Below are 18293 nucleotides of genomic sequence, written 5' to 3'. Positions count from 1 at the left end.
TCTGCACTTGTGCTGCTGCTGTGCCGGGCATCAGTCTCCTGCAGGCACAAGACAGGGAGGGGAGGAGAGCGGAGTGCTGCCAAAATCAGCAAGAAAGATGGAAAGAAAGGGATTGGGGCTGCACGCTGTCTGCGGGTGGCAGTCAGGAAAGGAGGACAATAGACAATAGGTGCAGGAGTTGGCCATTCTGCCCTTCGAGCCTGCACCACCATTCAATATGATCATGGCTGATCATCCTTAAATCAGTATCCTGTTCCTGCCTTATCTCCATAACCCTTGATTCCACTATCCTTGAGAGCTCTATCCAACTCTTAAATGAATCCAGAGACTGGGCCTCCACTGCCCTCTGGGGCAGAGCATTCCACACAGCCCCCACTCTCTGGGTGAAGAAGTTTCTCCTCATCTCTGCCCTAAATGGTCTACCCCGTATTTTTAAGTTGTGTCCTCTGTTTCGGCACTCACCCAGCAGCGGAAACATGTTTCCTGGTGCCAGAGTGTCCAATCCTTTGATGATCTTATGTCTCAATCAGATCCCCTCTCAGTCTTCTAAACTCAGAGGTACACAAGCCCAGTCGCTCCAGTCTTTCAGTGTAAGGTAATCCCGCCATTCCAGGGATTGACCTCGTGAACCTACGCTGCACTCCCACAATAGCCAGAATGTCTCTCCTCAAATCTGGAGACCAGAACTGCACACGGTACTCCAGGTGTGGTCTCACCAGGGCCCCGCACAGCTGCAGAAGGACCTCTTTGCTTCTATACTCCATCCCTCTTGTTATGAAGGCCAGCATGCTATTAGCCGCCTTCACTACCTGCTGTACCTGCATGCTTACCTTCATTGAGTGGTGTACAAGAACCCCCAGATCTCTCTGTACTGCCCCTTTACTTAAATTGATTCCATTGAGGTAGTAATCTGCCTTCCTGTTCTTGCCACCAAAGTGGATAACCATCCATTTATCCACATTAAACTGCATCTGCCATGCATGTGACCACTCTCCTAACCTGTCTAGGTCACCCTGTAATCTCCTAACATCCTCCTCACATTTCACCCTGCCAGCCAGCTTAGTATCATCAGCAAATGTGTAAATGTTATTGCTAATAGCATCTTCTATATGGTTAACATATATTGTAAAAAGCTGCGGTGCCAGTAGTGATCCCTGCGGTACCCCCCTGGCCACTGCCTGCCATTCGGAAACGGAGGTGTGGAGGAGTGCGGAAGGATGAGAGAATGCAGGCTGCAGCCTAATGAAGCAGAAGCGGGGCTTGCAGTTGGCCTGCGTGGGGATGTAGGAGACTACAGGAGCCTGGTGGGCAAGGGCTGGCTGAAAGGCAGCTGGAGGGATGGAGGGAGAGAAGCACGCACAGAGGGGGAAGAGCAAAGAGGAAAAAAAACAAAGGGGATAAAGAGAAAGAGCAGCAAAGAAAACGTGGCTGGCCAGCACGCCTTGAAGTAGGGAGAAAAGGAAGGGGCTGCTGCCTACGGTCAAACTAGTCTGAAAACGCCCGATCTCGGTAAACCAAGCAGACTCAGGCCTGGTTAGTACTTGGATGGGAGACTACCTGGGAATACCAGGTGCAGTAGGCTTTTTCCGCCAGCAGGGGCTGCTCAAGTCACCCCTCTGCACTTGTGTTGTGCCACGCAATGGAGCGGCAGGTTATTTTTGCTGCTGCTGTGCCGGCCATCAGTCGCCTGCAGGCACAAGACAGGGAGGGGAGGAGAGCGGAGCACTGCCAAAATCAGCAAGAAAGACGGAAAGAAAGGGATTGGGGCTGCACGCTGTCTGCGGGTGGCAGTCAGGAAAGGAGGACAATAGACAATAGGTGCAGGAGTTGGCCATTCTGCCCTTCGAGCCTGCACCACCATTCTATATGATGACGGCTGATCATCCTTAATCAGTATCCTGTTCCTGCCTTATCTCCATAACCCTTGATTCCACTATCCTTGAGAGCTCTATCCAACTCTTTCTTAAATGAATCCAGAGACTGGGCCTCCACTGGGGCAGAGCATTCCACACAGCCCCCACTCTCTGGGTGAAGAAGTTTCTCCTCATCTCTGTCCTAAATGGTCTACCCCGTACTTTTAAGCTGTGTCCTCTGTTTCGGCACTCACCCAGTAGCGGAAACATATTTCCTGGTGCCAGAGTGTCCAATCCTTTGATGATCTTATATGTCTCAATCAGATCCCCTCTCAGTCTTCTAAATTCAAGGGTACACCAGCCCAGTCGCTCCAGTCTTTCCGTGTAAGGTAATCCCGCCATTCCAGGGATTGACCTCATGAACCTATGCTGCACTCCCTCAATAGCCAGAATGTCTCTCCTCAAATCTGGAGACCAGAACTGCACACTACTCCAGGTGTGGTCTCACCAGGGCCCTGTACAGCTGCAGAAGGACCTCTTTGCTTCTATACTCCATCCCTCTTGTTATGAAGGCCAACATGCTATTAGCCTTCATCACTACCTGCTGTACCTGCATGCTTACCTTCATTGGGTGGTGGACAAGAACAAAGTTTGTGAGAAGATTTGTATCTCGGGTGCTCGTTGTTGTGGTTCTGTTCGCTGAGCTGGGAGTTTTTGTTGCAAACGTGTTGTCCCCTTTCTCGCTGACATCCTCAGTGCTTGGGACCCTCCTGTGAAGCGCTTCTGTGCTGATTCCTCCAGTATTTATACTGGTTTGAATCTGCCGCTTCCGGTTGTCAGTTACTGTCCTCTGCAGTGGCCGGTATATAGGATCTAGGTCGACGTGTCTGTTGATAGAATTTGTGAATGAGTGCCATGTCTCTAGGAATTCCCTGGCTGTTCTCTGTTTGGCCTGCCCTATAATAGTGGTGTCGTCCCAATCGAATTCATATTGTTTGTCATCTGAGCGTATGGCTACTAAGGATAGCTGGTCGTGTCGTTTCGTGGCTAGTTGGTGTTCATGGATGCGGGTTGTTAGCTATTTTCCTGTTTGTCCTATGTAGTGTTTGTGCAGTCCTTACATGGGATTTTGTACACTACGTTGGTTTTGCTCATGCTGGGTATCGGGTCCTTTGTCCTGGTGAGTTGTTGTCTGAGAGTGGCTGTTGGTTCGTGTGCTGTTATGAGTCTTAGTGGTTACAGCAGTCTGGCTGTCAGTTCAGAAATACTCCTGATGTATGGTAGTGTGGCCAGTCCTTTGGGTTGTGGCATGTCCTCATTTCGTTGTCTTTCCCTTAGGCATCTGTTGATGAAATTGCGTGGGTATCCGTTTTTGGTGAATACCTTGTATAGGTGTTCTTCTTCTTCTTTTTGTAGTTCTGGTGTGCTGCAGTGTGTTGTGGCCCTTTTGAATAATGTCCTGATGCAACTTCGTTTGTGCGTGTTGGGGTGGTTGCTTTCATAGTTCAGGACTTGGTCTGTGTGTGTGGCTTTCCTGTATACCTTTGTGGTGAATTCTCCGTTAGGTGTTCTCTGTACCGTCATGTCTAGGAATGGGAGCTGGTTGTCCTTTTCTTCCTCTCTCGTGAATCGGATTCCTGTGAGTGTGGCGTTGATGATCCAGTGTGTGTTCTCTATTTCTGTGTTTTAATGATTACAAAGGTGTCGTCCACGTATCTGACCCAGAGTTTCGGTTGTAATTGCGCTAAAGCTGTTTTTTCTAACCTTTGCATTACTGCTTCTGCTATGAGTCCGGAGATCGGTGAGCCCATGGGTGTTCCGTTGATTTGTTCATATATCTGGTTGTTGAATGTGAAGTGTGTTGTGAGGCACAGGTCCAGTAGTTTAAGTATGCCGTCTTTGTTAATAGGTTCAGCGTCCTGTTGTCTGTTATGTATGTACAACAGGTTGGATATTGTTTTTCTGGCTAGGGTTTTGTCGATAGAGGTGAACAGTGCCGTTACATCGAATGGGACCATGGTTTCTTCCTTGTCTATGTGTATATTTCTGATGATGTCCAAGAATTCTTGTGTTGACTGTATAGAGTGTCTGGATCCGCTGATCAGGTGTTTCAGTTTTTGTTGTAGCTCTTTAGCCCGTTTGTGTGATGGTGTTCCTGGTAGTGATACTATGGGTCTGAGTGGGATGTCTGGTTTGTGCACTTTAGGTAGTCCATAGAATCTGGGGGTGTTGTTGCTTTCCGGTTTCATTCTTTGTAGGTCAGACCTGGTTATCTGTCCGTTTTTTTGTAGATTCCTCAGTGTGTTGTTTATCCTATTGGTGAGCTATGGAGTGGGGTCAAGCTCCCTCTTTTGGTAGGTGTTGGTATCTGCGAGTAGTTGTTCTGCCTTTTGAGTGTACTCTGATTTGTCCAGTATCACCGTCATTCTGCCTTTGTCTGCTGGTAGTATGATTATGTTCTTATCATTTCTTAGTGATTTTAGTGCTTCTTTCTCCTTGGTGTTGAGGTTGTGTGTTTGTCTTTTACTTGTTATCAGAGGTTCGATACTTTGTCTCACTGTTTGTTGTGTCTCTTCTGTCAATCCATTGTTCCTGAGTGTGCATTCTAGTGCTGCTAGGAAGTCTGCTGTCTTGGCGTCTCTGTGGTTGTAGTTAAGTCCCTTGGCCAGCATTGTTCTTTCCGTATCTGTGAGCTGTCTGTGGGAGAAGTTTTTAACCCAGGTGTGTGTTGTGGTGTCCTTTTCGTTGTGTGTTAGTTTGGCCATTTTTTCTTTTAATGCCGTTTTTTTTGCGGTGTGTGGTCTCGTTCTGTACTATGGTGACAGCCTGTTCTATGGTCCGGGTTCATTCCTGATTGGTGGTTTTTGAAATTAACGAGTTTTGGCGCGCAATTTCTTGTCTGTATTTGTGTAGTCTGTTGTGAGCGTCTGTAATCATTACCTGGATCATCCTGAGTCCGTTCTGTCTGGCTGTGTCTCTGGCTTGTGGATTGTTGACTGGTGGTCTGTATCTGACACATTGTGGAAGGATTCGATTCTTGCGGCATTCATGCAGGAATCGGAGTTGTTCATATGTGGCGCTTAGGCGGTTAGCACAGGATTCCCATTTCCTGGCTTGTCTTAGTGTTTCTCACCCATAGGTGTTCAAAGTTTGGGAGAAGATTTGTAGCTCGGGTGCTCGTTGTTGTGGTTCTGTTCGCTGAGCTGGGAGTTTTTGTTGCAAACGTTTCGTCCCCTTTCTAGGTGACATCTTCAGTGCTTGGGAGCCTCCTGTGAAGCGCTTCTGTGCTGATTCCTCCAGCATTTATAGTGGTTTGAATCTGCTGCTTCCGGTTGTCAGTTGCTGTCCGGTGTACCAGAACCCCCAGATCTCTCTGTACTGCCTCTTTACCTGAATTGATTCCATTGAGGTAGTAATCTGCCTTCCTGTTCTTGCCACCAAAGTGGATAACCATCCATTTATCTATATTAAACTGCATCTGCCATGCGTGTGACCACTCACCTAACTTGTCCAGGTCACTCTGTAATCTCCTAACATCCTCATCACATTTCACCTTGCCATCCAGCTTAGTATCATCAGCAAATTTGCTAATGTTATTGTTAATAGCATCTTCTACATGGTTAACATATATTGTAGAAAGCTGCGGTCCCAGTACTGATCCCTGCGGTACCCCCCTGGCCACTGCCTGCCATTCGGAAACGGAGGTGTGGAGGAGTGCGGAAGGATGAGAGAATGCAGGCTGCAGCCTTATGAAGCAGGGGGAGGGCTTGCAGTTGGCCTGCGTGGGGATGTGGGAGACTACAGGAGCCTGGTGGGCAAGGGCTGGCTGAAAGGCAGCTGGGGGGACGGAGGGAGGGAAGCACGCACAGAGGGGGAAGAGCAAAGAGAAAAGAGAAAAAAAAAACAAAGGGGATAAAGAGAAAGAGCAGCAAAGAAAATGTGGCTGGCCAGCACGCCTTGAAGTAGGGAGAAAAGGAAGGGGCCGGTGCCTACGGCCATACTAGTCTGAAAATGTCTGATCTTAGAAGCTAAGCAGACTCAGGCCTGGTTAGTACTTGGATGGGAGACTACCTGGGAATACCAGGTGCAGTAGGTTTTATCCACCAGCAGTGGCTGCCCAAGTTACCCCTCTGCACTTGTGTTGTGCCACGCAATGGAGCGGCAGGTTATTTTTGCTGCTGCTGTGCCAGGCATCAGTCTCCTGCAGGCACGAGACAGGGAGGGGAGGAGAGCGGAGTGCTGCCAAAATCAGCAAGAAAGACAGAAAGAAAGGGATTGGGGCAGCACGCTGTCAGCGGGTGGCAGTCAGGAAAGGAGGACAATAGACAATAGGTGCAGGAGTTGGCCATTCTGCCCTTCGAGCCTGCACCACCATTCAATATGATCATGGCTGATCATCCTTAAATCAGTATCCTGTTCCTGCCTTATCTCCATAACCCTTGATTCCACTATCCTTGAGAGCTCTATCCAGCTCTTTCCTAAATGAATCCAGAGACTGGGCCTCACTGTCCTCTGGGGCAGAGCATTCCACACAGCCACCACTCTCTGGGTGAAGAAGTTTCTCCTCATCTCTGCCCTAAATGGTGTATCCCGTATTTTTAAGCTGTGTCCTCTGTTTCGGCACTCACCCAGCAGCGGAAATATGTTTCCTGCCGCCAGAGTGTCCAATCCTTTGATGATCTTATATGTCTCAATCAGATCCCCTCTCAGTCTTCTAAACTCAAGGGTACACAAGCCCAGTCGCTCTAGTCTTTCAGTGTAAGGTAATCCCGCCATTCCAGGAATTGACCTTGTGAACCTACGCTGCACTCCCTCAATAGCCAGAATGTCTCTCCTCAAATCTGGAGACCAGAACTGCACACAGTACTCCAGGTGTGGTCTCACCAGGGCCCTGTACAGCTGCAGAAGAACCTCTTTGCTTCTATACTCCATCCCTCTTGTTATGAAGGCCAGCATGCTATTAGCCTTCTTCACTACCTGCAGTACCTGCATGCTTACCTTCATTGAGTGGTGTACAAGAACCCCCAGATCTCTCTGTACTGCCCCTTTACCTAAATTGATTCCATTGAGGTAGTAATCTGCCTTCCTGTTCTTGCCACCAAAGTGGATAACCATCCATTTATCCACATTAAACTGCATCTGCCATGCATGTGACCACTCACCTAACTTGTCCAGGTCACCCTGTAATCTCCTAACATCCTCCTCACATTTCACCCTGCCAGCCAGCTTAGTATCATCAGCAAATTTGATTCCACTATCCTTGAGAGCTCTATCCAACTCTTTCTTAAATGAATCCAGAATCAATTTCAGTCCATGAGGGATAGAAACTGGGACAAAAAGAAATCCACACGTGGAAAGGGAAGGGTAGATCTCCGTGAAGATCATAAGGATGACGTACCGCAGGGTAAAAAAGAAACCCTTGAAGGGTCAAAGAAGTATAAAAGCTCTGGTGTTTTCATTATAATAAAGTGGGCCACACAAAATCACAGAGTTGGTGGGCGAGGAGAAAGCCAGATGTAGGAAAACCAGACAAGCCTGGGAGTTTTGTTGGACTAGTAACAAAAAGCACAAGGGAAGTTAGACAACTGCCTCAGAGTGGACAAGATGATCAGGGGTTGATTAAGGAGGAAGTGTCAGATCTGCTTAAAAAATATTCATGCAAGGGTAAAGGTTATTCACATTGGACAGGAGTACTCGGTCAGGAGGTTACAATATTAAGGGACACAGGATGCTCAAGCAACTTATTTGGAAAATTTCCCAGATTGTGTCTTAACGAGGTCACAGAGGCACATGTTTTGGACACAGGAGAGAGATCAAAAGGCACAGATAAGGAAGCTGACATAGCTTTCTCTGAGACTTTTCTCGATTAGATAAGTGGGATAGAGCAGGAGCAAATAGGTAAATGTGCAAGTAACTTTAGCCCTGCTAGGCTGACGGAGTTACAACAGAAAGATGAGAACTTCAAACACTTATGTCAAAAGGCATTTACAGAGGAGAGTGAATGCATCTCTGTGCGTTATTACTAAACAAATGATGTCTTAATGAAGAAATACAGACCATCACACATTCAAGCAGATGAGAAATGAGCAGAGATTCGTCAAATTGTTTTGACAGTAGGGTATAGGAAGGAAATTCTGCGAGTGGCGCATGAGCTACCACTTGGAGGCCCATTTCAGGGTGAGGAAAACACAGACTAAGATATTTTTTACTGGCCTGGACTACAACAGGACGTATTTCAATTTTGCGAGATGCCTAGTCCAGAACACGCTCTAAACCCTTCCTATTCAGATACTCATCCAGATGCCTTTTAAATGTTGTAATTTTACCAGCCTCCATCACTTCCTTTGGCAGCTCATTCCACACATTCACCACTCTATATGAAAACGTTACCCCTCAGGTCACTTTTAAATCTTCCTTCTCTCAACTTAAACCTATGCCCTCTGTTTTTGACTCCCCTACTCTAGTAAAAGACCATGGCTATTCACCCACATTTGCCCCTCATGATTTATAAACCTCTCTAAGGTCATCCCTCAGCCGCTGACACTCCAGGGAAAACAGCCGCAGCCAAGTCAGCTTCTCCTTATAGCTCAAACCCTCCAACCCCGGCAACATCCTTGTAAATTTTTTCTGAATCTGTTCAAGTTTCACACCATCCTTCCTATCGCAGGGAGACCAGAATTGCATGTAACATTCCAATAGTGGCCTAACCAATGTCTTGTACAGCCACAACATGCTTTCCCAACTCCTGTTCTCAATGCACTGACCAAGAAAAGCAAGCATAGCATCACCTTCTTCAGTATTTCATCTATCTGCAACTTCACTTTCAAAGAATTATGAACCTACACTCCAAGGTCTCTTTGTTCAGCAACACTCCCCAGTACCTTACCATTAAGTGTGTTTGTAGAATCCTTTTGGATTCTCCTTTACCCTATTTGCTATCTCAACCCTCTTTTTGCCCTCCTGATTGACCTCTTGTATAGTCCTACTGCCTTTATACTCCCTTCGGGATTCACTCAATCCCTGCTGTCTTTACCTGACATATGCTTCCTTCTTTTCTTGACCAGAGCCTCAATTTCTCTAGTTATCCAGCATTCCCTGCACATACCAGCCTTGCCCTTCACCAGAACAGGAACATACTGTCCCTGGACCCTTGTTTTCTCATCTTTGAAGGATTTCTATTTTCCAGCCACTTTACCTGCAAACATCCTCTTCCAATCAACTTTTAAAAGTACTCGCTCAATGCCATCAAAATTGGCCTTCCTCCAATTCTTTTAGATCCACTTTATTCTTTTCCATCAATATTTTAAAACTAATAGGATTATGGTCACTGGCCCGAAAACGGAAGCCAATCTTCCATCCATTTACACGGCTCGTTGCCACGGAAGGGCTTCCAACATCATCAAAGACCCATCACACCCCAGCAATGCTCTCCTACAATCTCTTCCATCTGGCAGAAGGTACAGAAGCTAAAACAAAGGCTCCAACCGAATCAGGAACAGCATCTGCTCTGCCGTTATTAGACTGATGGATGGACTCTCTAACTTCAAATACCGCTGAGTTTGCTCATGTTAATCTGGCCTGGCGCACACTCTCTGTCATGTAACCCTAAATGTTTCTATCCATATTTTTTATTACCCTGATCTGTATGTCCTTGCTTACTATGATCTGTCTGTATTGCTTGTACACAAAGCGTTTCACTGAACTGAGGTAGATATGATATAAATAAGTCAAATCAAATCAAAATGCTCCCTCACTTGCACCTCAGTCACCTGCCCTGCCTTATTTCCCAAGAGTAGGTCATGTTTTGCTCCTTCTCTAGTGGTTACATTCACGGACTGAATCAGAAATGTTTCTTGTTCACACTCAACAAATTCCTCTCCATCCAAGCCCTTAACACCATGGCAGTCCCTGTCTATGTTTGGAAGGTTAAAATCCCCTTCCATTACCACTCCATTATTCTTACAGACAACTGAGATCTCTTTACAAATTTGTTCCTCAATTTTCCACTAATTATTGGAGGGTCTAAGGTGATCATCCCTTTCTTATTTCCAATTCCACCCAAATAACTTCCCTGGACGTATTCCCTCCCAAAGTACAGCCGTAATATTATCCCTCATCAAAAATGCCGCTCCCCCATCTCTCTTACTGCCCCCTTTCTATCATTCCAATTGGATTTGCATCTTGGAACATTAAGCTGCCAGTCCTGTCCATCCCTCAGCCATGTCTCTGTAATTGCTATGGTATCCCAGTCTCATGTTCCTAACTACGCTCTGAGTTCATCAGCCTTAGGCCTCTTGCATTGAAATAAATGCTGTTTAATTTATCAGTCCTACCTCATTTTCTGTTTTGTTCCTGCCTGCCCTGTCTGTTTGACTCACTCCTTTGTCCAACTGCACCAATCTGCTTTCTCACTGTCTCCCTTGGTCCCATGTGACCCCACTTTACTCCTCCCGAGCAGCTCTAGCAAGACATCCCCCAATATATTAGTCCCCTTCTAATTCAAGTGCGATCTGTCCTTCCGACACAGTAACCTCTATCCCAGAAAAAATTACAATGATCCAAAAATGTGAACCCTTCTCCCCTACACCAGCTCCTCAGCCACACTATTCCTTCTCTCACCAGGGTGTGGCACCAGGAGTATCCAGATATTACTGCCCTCAAGGACCTATGTTTTAAATTCCTGCCTAATTTATTTTCTTCTTTTCTCAGAATCTCGTCTATTTGTCTTCCTATGTTGTTAGTCCCAATGTGTACAATGACCTCCTGCTGGTCTCTCTCACTCTCCTTTGAGAATATTCTGTCCCCTCTCTGAGATATCCTTAATCCTGGCGCCAGGGAGGTGACTGATGTCTCTATCTTGGCCACAGAAATGTCTGGCTATGCCTCTGACTGGAGAGTCCCCGATCACAATCGATCACTTGGACTCTGACATATCCCTCATTACATGCGAGCCTGTCTTGGTACCAGAAACCTGGCTGCTCATGTTACATTCTACTTAGAGTCCATCACCCCCGACCTTTTCAACAACAGCATCCATGTTTGAGATAGGACTAGCTACAGGAGACTCCTGCACTACCTGCTTCCCTCTCCTATCTTTCCTGGAGGTAACCCATCTACCTGACTGTATCTGCGGTTTCTTTCACTCTTCCTAGGATTCACAACCAAACGCACTTCCTGCAAACATAACCATCAATAACATGGAACTGGGGAAGATATTTCTGAAAAATCATCAAGCAAAAATATATGGACAGAAATTGAAAATAAGAATGGAAAGATCTCTTTGATGGGATTGTATTGTAAGTCCCCCAATATTCAGAGAGAAATTGAAAAACAAATATATAGGGAGATCTCAGATGCACAATAAGGTTATAATAATGGGGAATTTGAATTTTCCAACCATTGATGTGGGCTACCACAGTGTTAAAGGTCTGATGGTGAAGAATTTTCATCATAAATATGCAGTTGCTCCTACTAGAGAAGGAGCAAAATTGGAGCTTCTTTTGGGCAAGAAGGCTGCGCAGGAAACTGAAGTAAAAGTGGGGGAACACTTTGGGTCTAGCTATCATAATTCTAATAGTTTCAAAATGGTTATGGAGAAGGACATGCCTTCCATGAAGGTTAAAGTTTTGAATTGGAGTGAGGCAAATTTTAATGGGATGAGATAAGAAGTTTCAAAAGTTGATTGGAGTAGACTGTTGACAGGTGAAAGGATGACTGACAAGTGACAGGCATTCAAGAGGGGGATGAAAGTTCAGAGACATTTTCTACCTGTTAGAGTGAAGAGTAAGGTGGGTAAGATGAAGGAACAATGGACGGATAAAGGTATTGAGGTTCTAGTCAAGAATAAAAGAGAATCTTATTTTAGAGAAGGACAACTTGGTTCAACTGAATCTCTTAATCAATATAAAGAGTCATAGGGACATTCTTAGGAGAGAAATCAGGAAGGCAAAAGAGAGGCTATGAGATAACATTGGCAGATAAGGTGAAGGATAATCCAAAGAGATTCTACAAATATATTAAGAGCAAGAGGGTAACTACAGAGAGGGTAGGGCCTGTTAAAGATCAAGGAAGTTGTCTTTGTGTTGAATCCCAGGAGAAGGAAAGGATATGAAATGAATATTTTGCATCAGTTTTTACTGTGGAGAAAAAAATGGGGTCCAGGGAATGCAGAGAAATAAACTTTGATGTTTTTAAAACAGAAGAATTTCTCTGCATTCTCTCGACTCCATTTCTTCAGTTCCTGGAGTTCGTTGGAGAGGTCATGAGGTCACCAGAGAACAACGGAGCCTGTTGGGATACGTGGGTGTACAGTTTAAATTTCTTTATCGTTCTGGTTTTCTTCAGTTCCTGGAGGCAGTCAGAGAGGTCACGAGGTTACATATTTGGGCTGTTGCTTAACCCAAAACACTACCTGGGTAGTGTCTCCCTCCTATCCTTCTCCTCTAACCAAAAAAAAGTTCTGTGCGTCACAGTGTATGGTGAGTGTTTTCATTCATGTTACATGTTTTTTTCAGCGGTCTATTTGGGAATTTAGAATAGTGGGAATGGAGGTTAGGGTAGTTGAAGGTTCCTTCTGTAGTAGGTGAGAGTTAAGGGTCACCTCCAATGTCTCCACTGACTTCAATTGTGGAAAGTGCACCCAACACCAGCTCCTCGCGAACCGTGTTCGGGATCTGGAGCAGGAGAAGCTTCGGATGATTCGCAAAGAGGGTCATTGAGACTTGTTTCAGAGAGGTAGTTACTCCACAGCTGTGAGAAGAAGGTAAAGGGGTTACTGTCAGGAGTAGGAAAGGGAACTGGCAGACAGTGCAAGGATCTGCTGTGATAGTTCCCCTCAACAACAAGTTTTGGATACTGTTGAGGGGGGACCACTTACTATGGATGAGTAATGGAGCAAAGGTCTCAGGCGCAAAGTCTGTCCCTGTTGCTCAGAGGGGAAGGGGGTAAAAGAACAGAGCTTTAGTCATTGGGGACTCCATAGTTAGGGGGACAGAGATGAGGTTTGGTGGGAACGAGAGCGATTCACGATTAGTGTGTTGCCTCCCAGGTACCAGGGATTGTGATGTCTCTGATCACGTTTTCGGGATTCTTGAAGGGGAGGGGGCACAGCCCCAACTTATGGTCCACATAGGAACCAGCGACATAGGTAGGAGGAAAGGTGGGGATCTAAGTCAGAAATTCAGGGAACGAGGGTGGAAGCTCAGAGCTAGAACAAACAGAGTTATTAGCTCTGGTTTGTTGCCTATACCACGTGCTAATGAAGGAAGGTACAGGGAGAGAGCAGAGTTGAACACTTGGCTGCATGAATGGCGCAGGAGGGAGGGATTTGGATTCTTGGATAATTGGAGCTCTTTCTGAGGAAGGTGGGACCTCTCCACACTCCTTGGCTTCACCTGAACCAGAGGGGTACCAATATCCTGGGGGTGAAAATTTGCTAATGCTCTCTGGGGGGAGGGGGTTTAAACGAACGCAGCAGAGAGATGGGAACCTGAATTATAGTTACAGAATACAGGAGGTTGTGGGTAGTGAGGTCTGGGATGGGTTTACAAGCTTGCGAGAGGGCACCTGCAAATAGGGTGTTGGTTTGAAATGTGTGTACTTCAGTGCCAGGAGCATCCAGAATAAGGTGGGTGATCTTGCAATGTGGATTGGTACCTGTGATTTCGATATTGTGGCCATTTCAGAGACATGGCTAGAGGGGGAGCAGGAATGGTTGTTGCAGATTCCAGGATTTAGATGTTTCAGCAAGATCAGAGAAGATGGTAAAAGAGGTGGGGGTGTGGCATTGTTAATCAAGGGTAGTATTATAACTGCTGAGGTAACGTTTGAGGACTCATCCACTGAGGTAGTTTGGGCTGAAGTTAGAAACAGGAAAGGAGAGGTCACCCTGTTGTGAGTTTTCTATCGGCCTCCGAATTGTTCCAGGGATGTAGAGGAAAGGATAGTAAAGATGATTCTCGATATGAGCGAGAGTAAAAGAGTAGTCGTTTTGGGGGATTTTAACTTCTCCAATATTGACTGGGAAAACTATAATTCAAGTAGTTTAGATGGGTCAGTTTTTGTTCAATGTGTGCAGTAGGGTTTTCTGACACAGTATGCAGACAGGTCAACAAGGGGCGATGCCATATTGGATTTGGTAATGGAGAATGAACCTGACCAGGTGTTAGATTTGGAGGCAGATGAGCAGTTTGGCGATTGTGACCATAATTCAGTTATGTTTACAATAACAATGGCAGAGATGGGTACACACCACAGTGAAAGAGGTATAACTGGAGGAAAGGCAATTATAATGCGATTAGGCAAGGTTTAGAATGCATAGGATGGAGAACAAAACTGCAGGGGATAGACAGTCTTGAAATGTGGAGCTTATTCAAGGAACAGCAACTGCGGATCCTTGCTAAGTATATCCCTGTCAGGCAGGGAGGTAGTTGTCAAGAGAGGGAGCCATGGTTTACCAAAGAAGTTGAAGGCAGCTTAAGTGAGGATGAGGCGAGAAGGCTCAGTTGGGGGGCTTGAGAGTTACAAGTTAGCCAGAAAAGATCTAAAGAGAGGGCTAAAAAGAGTCAGGAGGGAACATGAGAAGTCATTGGCAGATAGGATCAAGGAAAACCCTTAGGCCTTCTATAGGTATGTCAAGAATAAAAGTATGACTAGAGTAAGATTATGGCCAATCAAAGATAGTAGTGGAAAGTTGTGTGTGGAATCTGAGGACATAGTGGGAGCACTAAATTAATACGTTGGAAAAGGGCAATGTTAATGAGAACACGAGGATACAGGCTATAAGATGAGTTGGGATTGAGGTTGACAAAGAGGAGGTTTTAGCAGTTTTGGAAATTCTGAAAATAGTTAAGACTCCTGGGCCAGATGGGATTAATCCTCACATTCTCTGGGAAGCCAGGGAGGAGATTGCTGAGCCTTTGGCTTTGATCTTTATGTCATCATTGTTGACAGGGGTAGTGCCCGAAGACCGGAGGATAGCAAATGTTGTTCCCTTGTTTAAGAAGGGGGTTCGGAACAACCCTGGTAATTATAGGCCAGTGAGCCTTACTTCGGTGGTGGGTAAGATGTTGAAAAAGATTAAAAGAGATAGGATTTATAATCATCTGGAAAGGAATTATTAGATTAGGTTTTGTGAAGGGTAGGTTGTGCCTCACTAACCTTATTGAATTCTTCAAGAAGGTGGCACAGGTGTATGAAGATAAGGCGGCTGATGTGGTGTATATGGACTTCAGTAAGGTGTTTGATAAGGTTCCACACAGTAGGCTGTTGCACAAAATACGAAGTTTCAGGATTGAAGGTGATTTAGCAGTTTGGATCAGAAATTGGCTCGCTGAAAGAAGACAGAGGGTGGTGGTTGATGGGAAATGTTCATTCTGGAGCTCAGTCACTCGTGGCGTGCTGCAAGGATCTGTTTTGGGGCTAGTGCTGTTAGTCATGTTTATAAATGATCTGGAGGAGGGTGTAGAAGGATGGATTAGTAAATTTGCAGACAACACAAGGGTAGACAGAGATGTGGATCGTACTGAAGGATGTTATGGGTTACTGAGGGACACAGACAACATGCAGAGTTGGGCTGAGAAGTGGCAAATGGAGTTAAATGCAGAAAAGTGTGAGGTAGTTCACTTTGGAAGAAGTAACAGGAATACTGTGCTGGGCTTATGGTAAAATTCTTGGCAGTGTAGATAAACAGAGGGATCTCGGTGTCCAGGTGTATAAATCCCTCAAACTTGTCATCCAGGTTGATAGGGTTGTAAAAAAGGCATATGGTGTATTGGTATTTTCTGGTAGGGGGATTGAGTTTCAGAGCCGCGGGGTCATGCTTCAGCTGGACAAGACACTGGTAAGGCTGCACCTGGAGTATTGCGTGCAGTTCTGTCACCACATTATAAGAAGGATGTGGAAGCTTTGGAGAGGGTTCAGAGGAGATTTACTAGGATGTTGTCTGGTATGGAGGGGAGGTTTTACGAGGAAGGTTTGAGGGAACTGAGGCTGCTTTCGTTGGAGAGAAGAAGGTTGAGAGGTGACTTAATCAAGACATATAAGATAATCAGAGTGTTCGGTAGGGTGAACAGTGAGAGCCTGTTTCTTTGGATGGTGAAGACTAACACGAAGGGACATAGTTTTAAATTGAGCAATGATAGACTTAGGACAGATATCAGGGTAGTTTCTTCACTCAGTGATTAGCAAGGGTGTGGAATAGCCTGCCTATAACAGTAGTAGACTTGCCAACATTAAGGACATTTAGATGGGCATTGGACATACATATGGATAATAATGGAATGGTGTAGGTTAGATGGACATCAGATTAATTTCACAGCTTGGTGCAACATTGAGGGTCGAAGGGCCTGTAGTAGGCTGTAACATTCTATGTTCTATGTTCAAAGAGGAAGTTCAGGAGGTCTTAGAGAACACAAAAGTGGATAAATCTCTGGGGACTGATCTAATGAATCTCAGACTGTTGTGGGAAGTAAGAGAGGAAATTCCAAGACCCCTTACAGAAATTTTGCAACATCTGTAACTATTGGCGAGGTGCCTGATGACTGGAGAGTGGCTGATGTTGTACCTTAGGTTAACAAAGGGTGTAAAGAGAAACTGGGGAATGATAGACCTGTGAGTCTGACTGTGGTTGTGGGAATTGATTATATTATTGATTATATTATAATCTTCCAAATTGTTGGAAGAGATTATAAAAGATAGGATTTATGGACATTTAGAGAGGGACAAATTAATTCAAGATAGTTGGCATGGTGTGCGAGAAAATCGTGTCTCACAAACTTGGTTGAGTATATTCATGATTGATGATGGCAGAGAGTTAAATGTTGTTTATTTGGGTTAGTAAAGCCTATGACAAGCTTCTCCATGGTAGATTAATGAGTAAAGTTAGGTCGCATGGGATTGCCAATTGGTTTGCCAATTGGATACAGAATTGGCTTAATGTCAGGACACAGAGAGTAATCGTGGAGAGTAATGCTTTTCAGACTGGAGGCCTGTGACCAGCGGTGTTGCCACAGGATTGGTTATGGGTCCTCTTTTGTTTGTCATTTATAGGAATGATTTAGATGAGAATGTAGAAGGCGTGATTTGTAGGTTTGCAGACGACACCAAAATTAGTGGGTGGCACGGTGGCACAGCGGTGAGCACTGCTGTGTCACAGCGGCAGAGACCCGGGTTCAATTCCCGAATCAGGCGACTGACTGTGTGGAGTTTACATATTCTCCCCATGTCTGCGTGGGTTTCCTCCGGGTGCTCTGGATTTCTCCCACAGTCCAAAGATGTGCAGGGCAGGTGAATTGCCCATAATGTTAGGTGAAGGGATAAATGTAGGAGAATGGGTGGGTTGCGCTTCAGCGGGTCAGTGTGGACTTGTTGGGCCGAAGGGCCTGTTTCCACACTGTAAGTCTAATCGAAAAAAGAATTGGTAACATAACAGACAGTAAAGAAGGCTTTCTAAGATCACAAAGAGATCTTGCTCAGATGGGCCAATGTGCTGAAAAATGGCAGATGGAATTCAGTTTGGATAAATGTGAGGCATTGTATTTTGGTACAACATCAAGGGTAGGCTTTATTCAATTCAATTGGTAGGACCTAGGGTAGTGTTGTAGAGCAGAGGGACTACAGCTGCAGGTACATAATTCTTTGAAGTTTGCGTCACATATAGAGAGGGTGGTTAAAAAGGTGTTTGGCACACTTGCCTTCATTGCTCAGTCCTTTTGAGTATAGGAGTTGGGAACCTCATGTTGTGCAGGACATTGGTGAGACCTCTTCTGGAAAACTGACCAGTTCTGGTTGCCCTGTTCTAGGAAGGGTATTCTCAAGCTGGAGAGGGCTCAGAAGAGATTGACCAGGATGTTGCTGGGTATGGAAGGTTTGAGTTATAAAGAAAGGTGAGATAAACTGGGATGTTTTTCAATGAAGTGGAGAAGGTTAAGCAGTGATCTGATAGACGTTTAGAAAATAATGAGAGGAATAGATAGAGTCAATGGTAGTTGTCTTTTCTCTTGGATGGAGGATTTCAAGACAAGGAGGCACATTTTTAACGTTAGAGGAGAGTTTTAAAAACCTTTTCACATAGACGGTGGTTTGTGTGTGGACTGAACTTCCAGAGGAAGTGGTGGATGCAGATACAATTACAGTGTTTAAAAGACATTTGGATAAGTACATGAATAGGAAAGGTTGGGAGGGATATGGGTCAGGAGCAGGTAGGTGGGACTGGTTAGTTTGGGATTATAGTTGGAACAAAGGGTCTGTTTCTATACTGTATGGCTCTATGATTCTCTGTGTTGAAGGAGCAGTGTCAGGAGCAGAGGCTTTAGGGATGGGGTGTGGTGCTAACAGGTCTGGAAGGAGAGTCAGTACCACCTGGCTCACTTTGAGTGGGGTTTCAGATTAGTGAGGGAGGGGCTGGGTGAGTGTTGGGTGAGAATGGGTGATTCAAGTGGT

The 18293-nt window shown here is 45.4% G+C and overlaps 2 pseudogenes; both read left to right on the top strand.

The window, feature by feature from the left end:
- The first annotated feature begins 1472 nt into the window (after positions 1 to 1472).
- On the top strand, positions 1473 to 1582 carry LOC132809046 (5S ribosomal RNA; annotated as a pseudogene).
- A 4258-nt stretch (positions 1583 to 5840) lies between these two features.
- LOC132809030 (5S ribosomal RNA) lies at positions 5841 to 5949 on the top strand (annotated as a pseudogene).
- The last annotated feature ends 12344 nt before the right edge of the window (positions 5950 to 18293 follow it).

The sequence above is a fragment of the Hemiscyllium ocellatum genome, chromosome 3 (assembly GCF_020745735.1).
Source record: "Hemiscyllium ocellatum isolate sHemOce1 chromosome 3, sHemOce1.pat.X.cur, whole genome shotgun sequence".
Lineage (NCBI taxonomy): Eukaryota > Metazoa > Chordata > Chondrichthyes > Orectolobiformes > Hemiscylliidae > Hemiscyllium > Hemiscyllium ocellatum.
The sequence above is the reverse complement of the archived record's forward strand: the minus strand, read 5'-3'. Positions and strand labels throughout refer to the sequence as shown.